We start from the raw sequence: 19,205 nt of genomic DNA on the forward strand, positions 1-19,205 counted from the left end.
AAAAGGATGGGAAAAGATATTCCATGTGAATGGAAACCAAAAGAAAGCCAGAGGGCAATCCTTATTTCAGAAAAACAAATAGACTTTAAAATAAAGAATATTATAAGAGACAAAGAAGGACATTGCATAATGATCAAGGGATCAATCCAAGAAGAAGACATAACAATTGTAAATATTTATACACCTAACATAGGAGCATCTAAATACATAAGGCAAACACTAACAGGCATAAGACAGAAAATCTACAACAACATAATAACAGTAGGGGACTTTAACACTCCACTTACACCAAAGCACAGATCATCAAAACACAGAATCAATAAGGAAACTCAAACCTTAAATAAAACATTAGACCAAATGGATCTAATTGATGTCTTCAGGACTTTTACTCCAAATGCAGAATACACTTTCTTCTCATTGCATATTGAACATTCTCCAGGATATACCATATCTTGGGCCACAACTCAAGCTTCAGTAAATTTAAGAAAATTGAAATTGCATCAAGTGTTTCCTCTGACTGCAACACTATGAGACTAGATATCAACTACAGGGGGGGAAACTGCAAAAACACAAACTCAGGGAGATTAAACAATATGTTATTAAGTAACAAAGAGGTTACTGAATAAATTCTTCAAGAGATGGGAATACCAGACCACCTGTCCTGCCTCCTGAGAAATCTGTATGCAGGTCAGGAAGCAACAGTTAGAACTGGACATGGAAAAATGGACTGGTTCCAAATTGGGAGAGGAGTATGTCAAGGCTGTATATTATCACCATGCTTATTTAATTTATATGCAGATTATGTCATGAGAAACGCTGGGCTGGATGATGCGCAAGCTGGAATCAGGGTTGCCAGGAGAAATATCAATAACCTCAGATATGCAGATGATACCACCCTATGGCAGAAAGTAAAGAAGAACTAAACAGCCTCTTGATGAAATTGAAAGAAGAGAGTGAAAAAGTTGGCTTAAAACTCAACATTCAGAAAACGAAGATCATGGCATCTGGTCCCATCACTTCATGGGAAATAGATGGGGAAACAGTGGAAACAGTAATAGACTTTATTTTGGGGGGCTCCAAAATCACTGTGGATGGGGACTGCAGCCATGAATTAAAAGACACTTGCTCCTTGGAAGAAGAGTTATGACCAACCTAGACAGCATATTAAAGAGCAGAGACATTACTTTACCAACAAAGGTCTGTCTAGTCAAAGCTATGGTTTTTCCAGTAGTCATGTATGGATGTGAGAGTTGGACCATAAAGAAAGCTGAGCACCGAAGCATTGATGCTTTTGAACTGTGGTGTTGGAGAAGACTCTTGAGAGTCCCTTGGACTGCAAGGAGATCCACCCATCATTAAGGAAATCACTCCTGAATATCCATTGGAGGGACTGATGCCGAAACTGAAACTCCAATACTTTGGCCACCTGATGTGAAGAGCTGACTCATTGGAAAAGACCTTAATTCTGGGAAAGATTGAGGGCAGGAGGAGAAGTGGACAACACAGTATGAGATGGTTGGATGGCATCACCGACTCAATGGACATGAGTTTGAGTAAACTCTGGGAGTTGGTGATAGCATGCCAGGGAGGCCTGGCATGCTGCAGAATATACAATTGGGCAAAGACAGCCTCTTCAATAAGTGGTGCTGGTAAAACTGGACAGCTACCTGCAAAACAATTAAATTAGATCACTACCTAATGCCATACAAAGATAAACTCAATATGGACTAAAGACCTAAATGTAAGACCAGAAACTATCAAACTCTAAGAGGAAAGCATAAGCAGAACACTTGATGACATAAATCAAAGCAAGATCTTCTATGACCCACCTCCTAGAGTAATGGAAATAAAAACAAAAATAAACAAGTAGGACTTAATTAAACTTAAAATCTTTTGAACAGCAAAGGAAACTACAAACAAGTTGAAAAGAGAACCCTCAGAATGGGAGAAAATAATAGCAAAGGAAACAACTGACAAAGAATTAATTTCCAAAATATATAAACAGCTCATAGAACTCAATACCAGAAAAGCAAATAACCCAATCAAAAAGTGGGAAAGGGACCTGAAGAGACATCTCTTCAAAGAAGACATACAGATGGCTAACAAGCACAGGAAAAGATGCTGAACATCACTCATTATTGGAGAAATGAAAATCAAAACTACAATGAGATACCACATTACACCAGTCAAAATGGCCATCATCAAAAACTCTGCAAACAAGAAATGCTGGAGAGGGTGTGAAAAAAAAATGGAAGGCTCTTGCATTGCTGGTGGGAATGTAAACTGATACAGCCACTATGGAAGATTGTATGGAGATTTCTTGAAAAGCTAGGAATAAAACCACCATATGACCCAGCAACCCCACTCCTAGGCATATACCCTGAGAAAACCAAAATTGAAAAAGACACATGTATCCCAAGGTTCATTAGAGCATTATTTACAATAGCTAGAAAATGGAAGCAACCTAGATGTCCATCGATAGATGATTGGATAAAGAATCTGTAGTACATATATACAGTGGAATACTACTCAGCCATAAAGAGGAACGCATTTGAATCCATTCTACTGAGGTGGATGAACTTAAAGCCTATTACACAGAGTGAAGTAAGTCATCAAGAGAAATATAAATATTGTATACTGACACATACATATGGAATCTTAAGAGATGGCACTGATGAATTTATTTTCAGCACAGTGATGGATGGAAAATCAGACAGAGAACAGAGCTATGGTCATGGGGGGAGGAGAGGAGGGAGAAGGGGAGATGTATGGAGAGAATAACATAGAAATTTACAATACCATATGTAAAATAGATAGCCAATGGAAATTTCCTGTATGACTCAGGGAACTGAAACAGGGGCTCTGTGACAGGCTGAAAGGTGAGATGGGGAGGGAGATGGGAGGGAGGTCCAGGAGGGAGGGGACATGGGCATACCTATGGCTGATTCTTATTGATGTATGACAGAAAACCACAAAATTCTGTAAAGCAATTATCCTTCAATTAAAAAGTTAAAACAATTAAAAAGTTTAGGCAGGTGGCAGCCATTGCTGTCTGGAAACACATGAATAACCAGACATCTTCAAGAACATTCTTGAGTTTCAGAATTGTAAATTGTTCTGTGAGGAATAAATGCATTCAGTCCTTGCCTTAAAAAATATGACAATATCATTTGAAAAATAGTATTCAACTACATGAAACAGTATAAATTTCACAGAAGAATAAAATAAGTTAGACTTAAAAAATAGCTATAAGGGTAACAATAATTTCATTCCCAAATACTAACCATTAAAACAATAAAAAAAAAAAACCATAAACATTATTTTTTTTTCTTTTGTGATGTGACAGTCTTCAACAATTTCATTGTGCTGAAATAGAATTTATTTAGAATAGTTCTTTTAAAAAAAAAATGAACATTGGGGTACACGTGTCTCTTTCAATTCTGGTTTCCTCAGTATGTATGCCCATCAGTGGGATTGCTGGGTCATAAGGCAGTTCTAGTTCCAGTTTTTTAAGGAATCTCCACACTGTTCTCCATAGTGGCTGTACTAGTTTCCATTCCCACTAACAATGTAAGAGGGTTCCCTTTTCTCCACACCCTCTCCAGCATTTATTGCTTATAGACTTTTGGATAGCAGCCATTCTGACTGGCGTGAAATGGTACCTCATTGTGGTTTTGATTTTCATTTCTCTGATAATGAGTGATATTGAGCATCTTTTCATGTGTTTGTTAGCCATCTGTATGTCTTCTTTGGAGAAATGTCCGTTTAGTTCTTTGGCCCATTTTTTGATTGGTTTATTTATTTTTCTGGAATTGAGCTGTAGGAGTTGCTTGTATATTTTTGAGATTAGTTGTTTGTCAGTTGCTTCATTTGCTATTATTTTCTCCCATTCTGAAGGCTGTCTTTTCACCTTGCTTATAGTTTCCTTTGTTATGCAGAAGCTTTTAAGTTTAATTAGGTCCCATTTGTTTATTTTTGCTTTTATTTCCAATATTCTGGGAGGTGGGTCATAGAGGATCCTGCTGTGATGTGTGTCGGAGAGTGTTTTGCCTATGTTCTCCTCTAGGAGTTTTATAGTTTCTGGTCTCATGTTTAGATCTTTAATCCATTTTGAGTTTATTTTTGGAAAATTTTGCCTTTTAGCACTTAACTTTTTAATCTGTGTTTGATTAGAATAACCACACATTTCCTGTATTTTAAAAAATCCTGTTTAGAGGAAGAAAAAATTGTTATATATGTACACAACACTACCACAGAATGAACACAAAATCTTTGCCTTACTAAAAGAAGCTAGTTGAGCAAACTGTAATCAGCAAAGTTCCCTGAGTATTTGTGCCAACTGTCACTACACTGTGAATTCAATTAAAACTGCCCTGTGGGATTTCTCAACCAGCCATGTTTGTCATTTTCTCTATTTTGTTTCTGTTAAACATTTCAGAAATGTATGTTATCTTCCCAAGTAGGATATGTAAGTTCCTTGCCCCTAGTCACCAACCATACCCTATCACCCCTTGTTTTTCCCCTCATATTTGTATACGTAACAGACACGCAGTGAGTATTAAGGAATTTCAAGGGTCAGGCTGAATAAAAATTATCTTTTAATGACTTAAACCATAGTTATATATCTGAGTAAAAATAGGAACATGCTTCCCTGACACTACTCCACTTCTTAAATTCTTAAAGTCTGCTTTGGCTTTTGTTGAACTGGATCATTTCTTCCTATTAAAGAAAACAAACAGAAGCTTCCTACCCTAGGAAGATCAGAAGATTAAAAACCACAGTGTAAAAGCAACATAAATGGGCCATAAACCCATTTTTCTCAAAAAAAAAAAAAAGGAAAGTTTCTTTTAGCAGATTTCCTCTAACTTTTTACTGGATTATAAATAATATCAGGTTGGTTCTTCTTCTTCAGTTCTTGTCTCCTTGTGGCAAAGAGTTGAAACAACACACCAGTTATATCTCAAGCAGGAAGGATGTATTGGGCAAGCAACAAGCAATACACTCTGTAGGCCTGAGAGTAGAACAGCACCCCCAGGAGTGGCCCTGTCATTTCGGCTTCTCTCTTCCCTTGTACCCTCCCCTGAGCAGGTTCCTGGGGCCTGACTGGTTACACTCTATGCAAATAGGGGAAAGTACATACATACACCCAAAACCAATCAGGCAAGAGGGTATATTTTCAAGGAAGGGAGCCTGTTGGGTGCCTTTTCTGCCAGAGGTTCCCACTTAGGTCCATGGCTTCCCCTTTTCATGGGCTTTTCTTTTTTTCCTTCTAGTCACTGCTCCTTCTGACCACCATCTTGAACCCCGTTTCCCTATTCTAACTACCTAACCATAATAACCCCCAAATAACTCAGAGTTGTAACTGATAGTTTAGAGCACACACTACAAAATGATAGTAACTGGAGCAAGGCAGTCTAAGAGTGCTTCGCTGAAATTTTTCTACTTAAAGAGGAGAGCTGGGTTCTGTGGCAGTGCTGTTGTACAGGAAAACCTCATCCCCTTCATCCTGTAGTTAAAGCAGAGTCTCAATTACTCCCTGGGAGGCATGGTTGCCTTCCCACTGATGCACCGAGGACCATAAGTGAGTGGATATGTGCTGCCCTACATGTGGCAATCATTTTAGTCTGGGCACTTCCCTCTCCGTTCTCAGCACTGCCCCAGCTCAAGTGTCTGTCAAGGCCAAAAGGTCTGTATTTGAGTGTATCTAGACATTCCAGCAAGTGCATTCTCCTGCCAAACATCAAAAGTTTGACTGAGGGCAAAAAATGTAAAAAGGTGTCACAAAGTATGGCACACATCCATTTCTTTACACCTACAGTTCACCTGTGGCTGTTGTTTGATGGTTTTCTTCAGTAGCATGCTTGTATTTCTTTCTTTTTTTAGTGTATCTATTATATGCTTTTGATTTGTGGCTTTCATGGGTTCATATGTATTTTCCTGTAACTGTAACAATTTGTTTTAAATTGATAGTCATGTAAGTTAAAACACATTCTGAAAGATCTACATTTTTTGTTCCCCTCCCCTACTGTTTGTGTTTTAGATGTCATCTTGGTGATCTTCACATTTATCTCATCACTATTTATTGTAGTTACAGTTGATTTTAGCACTCTTTTGTTTTTATTTTCATACTTGGTTTAAGCACTTGATCCTCAGTTCTTACTATATATTGGCCTTTCCTAGTTGGATTTTCCCTTTCCTATAAATTCTTACTTCTTTTACACTTAGAGAAGACTCTTTTTATGGTTCAGTTCAGTTCAGTCACTCAGTCGTGTCCGACTCTTCGCAACTCCATGAATTGCAGCACACCAGGCCTCCCTGTCCATCACCAACTCCCGGAGTTCACTCAGACTCACGTCCATCGAGTCAGTGATGTCATCAAGCCATCTCATCCTCTGTCGTCCCCTTCTCCTCCTGCTCTCAATCCCTCCTAGCATCAGAGTCTTTTCCAATGAGTCAACTCTTCACATGAGGTGGCCAAAGTACTGGAGTTTCAGCTTTAGCATCATTCCTTCCAAAGAAATCCCAGGGCTGATCTCCTTCAGAATGGACTGGTTGGATCTCCTTGCAGTCCAAGGGACTCTCAAGAGTCTTCTCCAACACCACAGTTCAAAAGCATCAATTCTTCGGTGCTCAGCCTTCTTCACAGTCCAACTCTCACATCCATACATGACCACAGGAAAAATCATAGCCTTGACTAGACAGACCTTTGTTGGCAAAGTAATGTCTCTGCTTTTGAATATGCTATCTAGGTTGGTCATAACTTTCCTTCCAAGGAGTAAGCGTCTTTTAATTTCATGGCTGCAGTCATCATCTGCAGTGATTTTGGAGCCCAAAAAAATAATAAAGTCTGACACTGTTTCCACTGTTTCCCCGTCTATTTCCCATGAAGTGATGGGACCAGATGCCATGATCTGCATTTTCTGAATGTTGAGCCTTAAGCCAACTTTTTCACTCTCCACTTTCACTTTCATCAAGAGGCTTTTTAGTTCCTCTTCACTTTCTGCCATAAGGGTGGTGTCATCTGCATATCTGAGGTTATTGATATTTCTCCCGCAATCTTGATTCCAGCTTGTGCTTCTTCCAGTCCAGCATTTCTCATGATGTACTCTGCATATAAGTTAAATAAGCAGGGTGACAATATACAGCCTTGACGTACTCCTTTTCCTATTTGGAACCAGTCTGTTGTTCCATGTCCAGTTCTAACTGTTGCTTCTTGACCTGAATACAAATTTCTCAAGAGGCAGATCAGGTGGTCTGGTATTCCCATCTCTTTCAGAATTTTCCACAGTTTATTGTGATCCACACAGTCAAAGGCTTTGGCATAGTCAATAAAGCAGAAATAGATGTTTTTCTGGAACTCTCTTGCTTTTTCCATGATCCAGCGGATGTTGGCAATTTGATCTCTGGTTCCTCTGCCTTTTCTAAAACCAGCTTGAACATCAGGAAGTTCACGGTTCACATATTGCTGAAGCCTGGCTTGGAGAATTTTGGGCATTACTTTACGCATGTGAGATGAGTACAAGTGTGCAGTAGTTTGATCATTCTTTAGCATTGCCTTTCTTTGGAATTGGAATGAAAACTGACCTTTTCCAGTCCTGTGGCCACTGCTGAGTTTTCCAAATTTGCTGGCATATTGAGTGCAGCACTTTCACAGCATCATCTTTAGGATTTGAAATAGCTCAACTGGAATTCCATCACCTCCACTAGCTTTGTTTGTAGTGATGCTTTCTAAGGCCCACTTGACTTCACATTCCAGGATGTCTGGCTCTAGGTCAGTGATCACACCATCGTGATTATCTGGGTCGTGAAGATCTTTTTTGTACAGTTCTTCTGTGTATTCTTGCCACCTGTTCTTAATATCTTCTGCTTCTGTTAGGTCCATATCATTTCTGTCCTTTATCGAGCCCATCTTTGCATGAAATGTTCCCTTGGTATCTCTAATTTTCTTGAAGAGATCTCTAGTCTTTCCCATTCTGTTGTTTTCCTCTATTTCTTTTTATGGTAGGTTTAATATTAATGAATTATTTAGTTTTTGCCTGACAGAGTAATTCTTTATCTCTGCTTCATGACAATCTTTCTGGGTAGAGTATCCTAGGGTCTAGGTTTTTCCCTTTTAGCACTTTGAATACATCATACCATTTTCTTCTGGCCTGCAATGTTTCTGCAGACAAATCAGCTGATAGTCTTACAGGGGTTCCCTTATATGTGCTTCCTTGTTTTATTTTTGTTGCTGTTAGAATTCTCTCTTTAACTTTTCCTACTTTAATTATGATATGTCTTATTGTTGGTCTGCTTGGATTCATTGTGTCTGGGACATTCTGCTCTTCCTGTACCTGGATATGTTTCCTTGTTCAGATTCAGGAGGTTTTCAGCATAATTCCTCAAATACATTTTGATCTCCTTTTCTCTCTCTCCTCCTCTGTAACCCATACAATGTGAATATTAGTATTTTTAATGTTATCCTAGAAATCTCATAAACTGTTTTCTGTTTTTAGAATTTCCTTTTCTCATTACTATTCTGATTGATTTTCATTATTTTACTTTCCAGATAATTGATGCATTCTTCTGTATCATCTAGTCTGCTGTTCCATTTCTTCTACTTTGTTTGTTTGTTTGTTTTCAATTTCACTTGTTGAATTATTTACTTCTGATTAGGTCTTTTTTATATTTTCTAGCTCCTTGTTAAAATTTTCACTGTATTCATCTATTTTTTCCCCTAATTCAGTTAAAATTTTCATTGCCAATGCTTTGACTATTTTATCTAGTAAACTGCTTATTTCTATTCACTGAATTTGCCTGTAATCAAGTAAAAGTACCAAAATAAAGCTAAAGCATGTGATTTATTTTTAAAATCATCACAAAGATAATGGTAAGAGTATACCATTTTTAAACCACCAGGTGAAAAATGAAATAATAAAAAATCTGATGAAGCATTAGTAATAAGAATGCTAACTGAATTAACAATTTTTAGGTTTCAATGCATATATTAAAGTGCTTAAAGTTTGAAAAATTAAAAAGTTAAACATCCAGGTTAAAAAATTTTCAAGAATTTGGAGGGGAAATTTCCCCAGCAAGATAGTTCAAAGAGAAAAGGAAGGAAATAGATAAAAGTACTAATAAAATGACCTCAAAAGAAGTGCTCTAAAAAAGAAAACTAATAGCATCAAAAGCCTCTGACAAGAATTATCAGGGAAAAACACAATTAACGAATGTTAGAAATGAAACAGCCATTAAAAACTGACAATCAAATGTTAAAAGAACTTTATCCCAAACATTTAAAAATATTAGATGAAATAAATTATTTTTAAAAGTGAAACTTACAAAAATTGAAGAATAAAACAGAAGAACGTGAATAGTTCCATAACTGACATTAAACTAAAAATTTTAAACTGCCTCATAAAAGAACATTTCAGTCTCAGGTGGCTAGATGGACAAATTCCTCCTAAATATTAGAGGAACAAACAGCATTAATCTTATACCAACTCTTCCAAAGGAGAACAGGAAGAAGAGAGAACATTCCTCAACTTATCAATATTTTTTTAGACCAACACAACCCAGGTAGCAAAATCTAAAAAGGACATTATGAGAAAGGAAAAATACAGGCCAAGAATCTTCCTGAACATGGATGAACAAAATATACAATGTAATAATAGCACACTGAATTCTGTGAAACGTTAAAAGAATGATATATCACAATCTGAGTTGATTCTAAGGAAGATAAGGTAGGCTTAACATTTAAAATTAAAGCTATGTAATATTTCATATTAATAAAATAAAGGAGAAAAAAGTTTTCTTGGTAGAGATAATAAGAGAAGCATTTGATAAAAGATATCACTCATTTATGACAGAAACTCTCAGGAAACTAGGAATACAGTTGTCCTGTGTTCCAAGACCCGCACAGATACCAAAATACATGGATGCTCACAACCCTTTTATAAAATGGTGCAGGTTACAACCTATGCACATCCTCCCATATACAATAAATCATCCCTAGATTACTTAAAATGCTTAATACAGTGTGAATGCCATGTAAATAGTTGTAAATACAATTGAAATGTTATGTAAATCTTTACTAGCATTCAATAAATTCAAAATTTCCTTCTTGGAAACTTCTGGAATTTTCTTTCCCAAGTATGCTTTTATTATTATTATTATTATTATTATTATTGAAGGATAATTGCTTTACAGAATTTTGTTGTTTTCTGTCAAACCTCAACATGAATCAGACATAGATATACATATATCCCCTCCCTTTTGAACCTCCCTCCCATCTCACTCCCCCTCCCACCCTCTAGGTTGATGCAAAGCCCCTGTTTGAGTTTTCTGAGCCATACAGCAAATTCTCGTTGGCTATCTATTTTACATATGGTAATGTAAGCTTCCATGTTACTCTTTCCATACATCTCAGACTCTCCTTCCCTCTCCCCATGTCCATAGGTCTATTCTCTATGTCTGTTTCTCCATTGCTGCCCAGTAAATAAATTATTCAGTACCATTTTCCTAGATTCTGTATACAGGCATTAGAACACTATACTTTTCTCTTTCTGACTTACTTCACTCTGTATAATAGGCTCTAGGTTCATTCACCTCATTAGAACTGACTCAAATGTGTTCCTTTTTATGGCTGAGTAATATTTCATTGTGTATATGTGCAACAACTTCTTTATCCATTCATCTGTCTCCCAAGTATTTTTGATCCACAGACTCAACCAACTGTGGATGCAAAACCCATGGATTTGGAGGGATGACTATACACGGGAACTTGCTTAATCTGATAAAAGGGTGAAATGTTTGTCCTTGTTAGTTTGGAAATGAGGGAACAATGTCATTATCACCAATCCACCCATTTAACAAGTATTCCTATTCAGTCTAGAAGTTGTTGAACAAACAACACAAACAAGAGATTGGAGAAGAAATAAAACTGCTGTTATTCATGATGACATGATTGTATCATGATGTATTCATGATTGTATCATGATGTATTCATGATGACATGATTGTATGCATAAACATTTCAAAGAAGGCAGAAAAGCAATTAGAAATAATAAATTCTGAATACAAAATCAACATATGAAAATAAATTGTTTTCTCCAACCACACAGAATAAACCTCTAAAGATGCTTTTAAAAATACTATCATTTTGAGTATATTTTTGTGTATGGTGTTAGAAAGTATTCTAGTTTCATTCTTTTACAAGTGGTTGACCAGTTTTCCCAGCACTACTTGTTAAAGAGATTGTCTTTTCTCCATTGTATATTCTTGCCTCCTTTGTCGAAGATAAGTTGTCCATAGGTGCGAGGGTTTATCTCTGGGCTTTCTATTTTGTTCCATTTATCTATATGTCTGTCTTTGTGCCAGTACCATACTGTCTTGATGACTGTGGCTTTGTAGTAGAGCCTGAAGTCAGGCAGGTTGATTCCTCCAGTTCCATTCTTCTTTCTCAATATTGCTTTGGCTATTTGAGGTTTTTTGTATTTCCATACAACTTGTGAAATTATTTGTTCTAGCTCTGTGAAAAATACCGTTGGTAGCTTGATAGGGATTGCATTGAATCTATAGATTGCTTTGCGTAGTATATTCATTTTCACTATGTTGATTCTTCCAATCCATGAACATGGTATATTTCTCCATCTATTAGTGTCCTCTTTGATTTCTTTCACCAGTATTTTAAAGTTTTCTATATATAGGTCTTTAGTTTATTTAGGTAGATATATTCCTAAGTATTTTTTTTTCTTTTCATTGCAATGGTGAATGGAATTGTTTCCTTAATTTCTCTTTCTATTTTCTCATTATTAGTGTATAGGTATGCAAGGGATTTCTGTGTGTTAATTTGAAATCCTGCAACTTTACTATATTCACTGATTAGCTCTAGTAATTTTCTGGTGGAGTCTTTAGGGTTTTCTATGTAGAGGATCATGTCATCTGCAAACAGTGAGAGTTTTACTCCTTCTTTTCCAATTTGGATCCCTTTTATTTATTTTTCTGCTCTGATTGCCATGGCCAAAACTTCCAAAACTGTTGAACAGTAGTGGTGAAAGTGGGCACCCTTGTCTTGTTCCTGACTTTAGGGGAAATGCTTTCAATTTTTCTCCATTGAGGATAATGTTTGCTGTGGGTTTGTCATATGTAGCTTTTATTATGTTGAGGTATGTTCCTTCTATTCTTGCTTTCTGGAGAGTTTTTATCATAAATGGATGTTGAATTTTGTCAAAGGCTTTCTCTGCATCTATTGAGATAATCATATGAATTAAAGATCTAAACGTAAGACCAGAAACTATAAAACTCCTAGAGGAGAACATAGGCAAAACACTCTCTGACATAAATCACAGCAGAATTCTCTATGACCCACCTCCAAGAATATTGGAAATAAAAGCAAAAATAAAGAAATGGGACCTAATTAAAATTAAAAGCTTCTGCACAAAAAAAGGAAACTATAAGCAAGGTGAAAAGACAGCCTTCAGAATGGGAGAAAATAATAGCAAATGAAGCAACTGACAAAGAACTAATTTCAAAAACATACAAGCACATCCTGCAGGTCAATTCCAGAAAAATAAACGACCCAATCAAAAAATGGGCCAAAGAACCAAACAGACATTTCTCCAAAGAAGACATACAGATGGCTAACAAACACATGAAAAGATGCTCAATATCACTCATTATCAGAGAAATACAAATCAAAACCACAGTGAGGTACCATTTCACGCCAGTCAGAATGGCTGCTATCCAAAAGTCTACAAGTCATAAATGCTGGAGAGGGTGTGGAGAAAACTGAACCCTCTTACACTGTTGGTGGGAATGCAAGTTAATACAGCCACTATGGAGAACAGTGTGAAGATTCCTTAAAAATGGAAATAGAACTGTCTTATGACCCAGCAATCCCACTACTGGGCATACACACCGAGGAAACCAGAATTGAAAGAGACATATGTACCACAATATTCATCACAGCACTGTTTATAGTAGCCAGGACATGGAAGCAACCTAGGTGTTCATCAGCAGATGAATGGATAAGAAAGCCATGGTACATATACACAATGGAGAATTACTCAGCCATTAAAAAGAATACATTTGAATCAGTTTTACTGAAGTGGATGAAACTGGAGCCTATTATACAGACTGAAGTAAGCCAGAAAGAAAAACACCAATACAGTATACTAACGCATATATATGGAATTTAGAAAGATGGTAACAATAACCCTGTATCCGAGACAGCAAAAGAGACACTGATGTATAGAACAGTCTTGTGGACTCGATGGGAGAGGGAGAGGGTGGGATGATTTGGGAGAATGACATTGAAACATGTATAATATCATATATGAAACAAGTCACCAGTCCAGGTTTGATGCACGATACTAGATGCTTGGGGCTGGTGCACTGGGACGACCCAGAGGGATGGTATGGGGAGGGAGGAGGGAGGACGGTTCCGGATGGGGAACACATGTATACCTGTGGTGGATTCATTTTGATATATGGCAAAACCAATACAATATTGTAAAGTTAAAAAATAAAATAAAATAAAAAATAACATCTGAATTCAAACACTTAAATGATCAATATTCAACCCATCATTTTCTCAACGAGATACCTTAAGAGAATCTGGATACAACAGGGGCTGCATTCAGGGTTCAGAAGGAAGTTGTTTAACAATTAAGCAGACACAGTTCCTAGACAGGTGAGTTGGTCAGTGGTGTACTGGCAAGAGGGATGAGGTGGTTAGGCACAACCTTGGAAGATCCCATCAGGTGAATCAAACTCAGGCAAAGGATAGTAGATGGACTTCTGTGATTTTTAAGAAGAATTTAACTTAAAAGTTCATTTTTATTCAACTTAACATCTGAATTGTCAGTTGACTATGAAGGAACAAAAATTTCACTGAAGTGTAAATGTCTCTTTCCTAATCATACATTATGGAGGAAACATGTCTCACAGACCTTACTCATGGCACAGATTAGAATATATTTATTATGTAACAGCAGTAATGCTGTGAACATCATTAAGGGAGGTCAGCTGACTTACTCAAGGTCATTGTAAATCCTCTCCCAAAAAGTAAAGTTTCCTACATCCAACTAAGCATACAAGATTTCCTGCAATACACAGAGCCTATACTCTGAGGCCCTGAAAACTGATGGTTTAAAAAAAAAAAAATCCAAGCTGAATATAACTTGACATTTTGCCTAGTTTAAATATGTAACATTGCTTCTAGTACTATCTAGCTGAAAGATTTTTTTTTTTTTAATGCAAGAGGTAGGATGTTGTGGCGATTAGCACCTTGGTTCCTTATTTTAATTTTGAAGTTACTTAATTTCCCTGAACCTCACTCTTCCCTGGGTAAAATGAGGATGTATGTGTGCATATGTGTGTGCTCAGTCATGTCTGACTTTTTGAGACCCCATGGACTATAGCCCGCCAGGTTCTTCAGTCCATGGAATTTTCCAGGCAAGAAATACTAATATAGATTGCCATTTCCTACTCCAGGGCATCTTCCTGACTCAGAAACTGAACCTGGGTCTCTTGCATCTCCTGCATTGTCAGACAGATTCTTTACCATTGAGCTACCTATAGCTTGGAGATAATTTTTGCAATCACAGTGCTTCATGCTCTAGTAAATGTTCAATAAATAGCACCAAATTCAGTTAATAGGAGAAGGCAATGGCAACCCACTCCAGTACTCTTGCCTGGAAAATCCCATGGACGGAGGAACCTGGTAGGCTGCAGTCCATGGGGTCACACAGAGTCGGACACGACTGAAGCGACTTAGCAGTAGCAGCAGCAGCAGTTAATAATAATAGTTAATATCATAATCATTTACTACTCTCACCTTCAGATGACCCAGATGACACAGCTATTACTTCTCTCAATGACTGACATTTCCAGGAAAGCACTAAACTAGTAGAACAATGGCTTAAAAAAAAAAAAAACACCATTTCAGCGAAGGCACACACACTCACAGATTTCACACTACTACACACACACTGCAACTCTCAGGAATAATTAACTGAAACCAATGACTTCACTCCTGATGCACTGGAAAATGCTATAAAGTTTCCTCCATTTCCACAGAAGATGGTCTCACCATAAAGTATTACTAATAGCACAGCACTGCTGGGGACAAAATCATCTGTCAGAGTAAACAATGCAAACTGTTAAGTAAGTCAATAGCTACACACTTTCTGTGACTAAAAAAAAGAAAGAAAGAAAGAAAGAAAGAAAGAAAGCTTTAATTTTCATTCTGGATTTCATAAATACAATTAAGAGGAAATGAGGGAGTCCTTCAAGATGGAGGAGGAGGAAGATATAGAGATCACTTCCCTCCCCACAAACACATCAAAATACATTTGCACATGGAATAACTCCTACAGAACACCTATTTAACAGTGGCAGAAGACCTTCCAAAAAGGCAAGCTAATCTCTGCATAAGGGGGTAGGGCAAAATAAATAAGAAAAAAAGAGCGATACAAAGGATTTGGCTTGGAACCCACACCTCAGGGAGGGAGCTGTGAAGGAGGGAAAGTTTCCACACACCTGGAAAACCCCTCATGGGCGGGGGCAGGGGGAACCTTGGAACCTCAGAGGAGAGTGCAGCAACAGGTGTGTGGAGGGCAATACTGAGAGAATTCTACACAGGGATGGAAGCTAATTACTACTGCCCAGCCTGAGACACTTGTTTGTCTGTCTTCCAGGGCAGGTAGGGGCTGGGAGGTAAGGCTCAGGCTTTGGAGGTCTGATCCCAGGGAGAGGACTGGGAGTGACTGCCATGAAGACAACCTGAGGGGGCTATATGATACAGCTGAGGGAGTCCATAAAAAAAACCTGGGCCTCCCAGGGAGGCAAGAGATCATTATCGCAGGGAAGTTCTAACTCCACAAGCTCACAGACAGCAAGATGCAGCCTTTGCAAGTGCCACAGGTGGGATGAGCCATGGCTTCAGTCTGTGACCACAGCGGTGGGAATGCTGGCCAGCTGCTGCCAAGGCCAGCTTGTATGCCAGAGGTTAGTGGTGGATGGGGGGCGGTGGGGAGACAACACTGTAGTCTGTGACCCTGGAGGTGAGCCTGTGGACTCCCACCAAGCTGTGAGCAGGTGAAGGTCACTGTAGACACATTTCTGGGAGCCTGTGCACCCTAGCACTACTGAGGGACCCCATTACCCAGGGCCAATTCCCCTATGAGAGTGCACGACCCACCTCTGCCTGTAGCAACTTCCCACAGGCCTCTGCTGCTGCAGGGAGTCCCCGCACATCACAACTGTGACTGCCGCATCCCTCCCTCTCCCTGGCCACACTGAACAAGTGAGCCCAAAACAGCTGCTTCTATCTCCCTCCCCTTGTCTGGGTGGGAAACATGCCAGAGGGCAGCCTACAAACACAGGCAGGGCCAAAACCAAAATGGAGCACACCAGGGGTTGTGTGGCTAAAGAGGAAGGAAATTTGCTTGTGCAACCACAGCAAATTCCCCTAGTTGGGATGAAATTCCCCCAGTTGTTTGAAACTGTGGACTTTAGGGGCAATGGTGGACTCTGGAAGCAAGTACAAGCTAGAGTAAGGCCAGATCCAAGTCTGAGCTGACCTCACAGTGCTCAAGGCAGGTCCAGAGAACTTCTTGGTAGTATCAGAGGACTTCCTGAGTGGGCAGACTGGCTGGACCTCACTGTGGGGGAGAGGACACTCGCAACTAAGTCCAGGGGAAAATGTTTTTCTTACTAACACTATCTCTATATTTTTGTCTTTTTTTTTTTTTTGCTATGTTCTAATGCTTTTTGTTGTTGTTGTTATCCCTTTAATTTTTATTTTCTAATTACCTTTTCCTTTTTATGCTTTTATTTTTAAATTTTATTTTTTCCTCTGTCTACAGTACTTTTTCGCTATATTGTGTTTTTTCCATGTTTTGGTTTTTGTATTTTACTAGTTTTCAGTGTTTGTTTTCATTTATGGGTTTGTTTATTGGTCTGATTACTCTCTTCTTAGTTCCTCTTTTCATTCTTCCTTTTTTTTCTTGTCTTTTCTTTTTGTGAGTGTGAGTATGTGAGTTTTTTTGTGTTTTTGTCTGTTTAATTTTACCATTTGTTTCAGGGCTTTGTCTGTCCATTCTTTGTTTGTATGTTTGCTTTTTTCCTTTCTTTTTTTCTATTTCTTTCTTTCTCTTTCTTCTCTGTGCTGTGTAGTATCTTAGTGCTCCAGCCAGGGGTCAGGCCTGAAACCTCCAAGGTAGGAGACCTGAGTCCAGGATGCTAGGCAACCAGAGAACTCCCAACCTCATGGCATATTAATCAGTGAGAGCTCTCTCAAAGACCTCCATCTTACTACTAACACCAAGACCCACCCAAGGCCAGCAAGCTCCAGTGCCAGAGCTGCCAAAAGCCATACCAAGCTCACAGAAACTCCAAACACACCACTGGATATGGCATTGCCCTTCAGCAAGACAAGACCTAGATCCACTCACCAGAACACAGGCACCCGTCTCTCCTCTATCAGGAAGCCTTCATAAGACACTGGTCCAACCCCACCCAGGGGAACAAACCTCACAAGTAAAAGGAACCTGCAACCTTGCAAGGGGTGGAAAGGAGACCCCAAACACATTGATTAAACAAAATGAAAAGACAGAGAAACATAGAGTAGATGAAGGAGCATGGTAAAAAACCAACAAGACCAAACAAATGGAGAGGACATAGGTAGTCTACCTGAAAGAGAATTCAGAGTAATGATAGTAAAGATGATCCAAAATCTCAGAAATAAAATGGAGGCATAGATAAATAGGATTGAGGTGTGGGTTGAGAATATACAAAAAGTGTTTAATGACAACACAGTAATTGAAATAAAAAATACACTTGAGTAAAACAACAGCAGAGTCATTGAGGCAGAAGATTGGGTAAGTGAGCTGGAACATACAATAGTGGAAATAATGGAAGCAGAGAAGAATAAAGAAAGAATGAAAAGAAAAAAAGGACCGTCTCAAAGACCTCCATGACGACATTAAGCACACTGACATTTGGTCCCAGAGGAAGGAAATGAAAGGGTATTAGAAAATATTGAAGGAGATTACAGTTTAAAACTTCCCTAACATGGGAAAGGAAATAACCGCCCAAACCCAGGAAGCCCAGAGAGTGCCATACAGGAGAAGCCCAAAGAGAAACACACCAAGACACATATTAATCAAACTAACAAAAATTAAACACAAAGAAGAAGTATTAAAAGCAGCAAGGGAAAAGCAACAAATAACATACCAGGAATCCCCATAAGGTTAACAGCTGATCTTTCAGCAGAAACACTGCAGGCCAGAGGGAGTGGCAGGATATACTGAAAGTGATGAAAGGGAAAAAAACTACAACCAAGATTACCCTACTCAGCAAAGATCTCATTCAGACTGGATGGAGAAATTGACAGCTTTACAGATAAGCAAAAGTTAAGAGAATTCAGCAACACAAAACCACCTTTACAACAAATGCTAAAAGAACTTCTCTAGACAAGAAACACAAGGAAAGAAAAGACCTACAAAAGCAAACCCAAAACAATAAAATAAATGGTAACAGAATCATATATATCAAAAACTACCCTAAATGGAAATGGATTAAATGCTCCAACCAAAAGATACACACTGGCTGAATAGATAAAAAAAAAAAAAAAACAATATCCATCTATATCCTGTTTACAATAGACATACCTCAGGCCAAGGGACATGTACAGACTAAAAGTAAGGGGCTGGGAAAAGATATTTTATATGAATGTAAATCAAAAGAAGACTGTTGTAGCAATACTCATATCAGATAAAACAGACTTTAAAACAAAGGATATTATAACAGACAAGAAATGATACTACATAATAATCAACAGATCAATCCAAGAAGGAGATATAACAGTTATAAATATATAATCACTCAACATAGGAACACCACAATATATAAGGCAAATGCTAACAACTACAAAAGGGGAAATCAACAGTAACAATAACAGCAGGAGTCTTTAACACTACCACTCAGACCAAAAGATAGATCATCCAAAAGAAAATTAATAATGAAGCACAATCTTTAAATGATATATTAGCCCATATGGACCTAACTTATATCTATAGGATATTCCATCCAAAAGCAGTAAAATATACTTTTTTTCTGAGGTGCACATGGGACATTCTCCAGGAAAGATCACAGCATGGGTCACAAAGTCAACCCCTGGTTAATTTAAGAAAATTACAGTTGTATGAGTAATTTTTTCT

The 19,205-nt window shown here is 38.1% G+C and overlaps 1 long non-coding RNA gene across 2 annotated transcripts in view; it reads right to left on the minus strand.

Annotated features, from left to right (window-relative positions):
* The window catches only part of LOC123332825, a 30,924-nt gene extending 15,241 nt beyond the window's left edge, over positions 1 to 15,683 (minus strand). The window contains exon 1 of one of the 2 annotated variants that reach the window (XR_006640827.1): positions 15,523 to 15,683. This is a non-coding gene — a long non-coding RNA (uncharacterized LOC123332825). Of the gene's footprint in view, positions 1 to 14,818; positions 14,834 to 15,522 lie in introns of those variants that run through there. The other variant, XR_006640828.1, reaches the window with a different exon arrangement.
* Positions 15,684 to 19,205: the final 3,522 nt, after the last annotated feature.

The sequence above is a fragment of the Bubalus bubalis genome, chromosome 3 (assembly GCF_019923935.1).
Source record: "Bubalus bubalis isolate 160015118507 breed Murrah chromosome 3, NDDB_SH_1, whole genome shotgun sequence".
Taxonomy (NCBI): domain Eukaryota; kingdom Metazoa; phylum Chordata; class Mammalia; order Artiodactyla; family Bovidae; genus Bubalus; species Bubalus bubalis.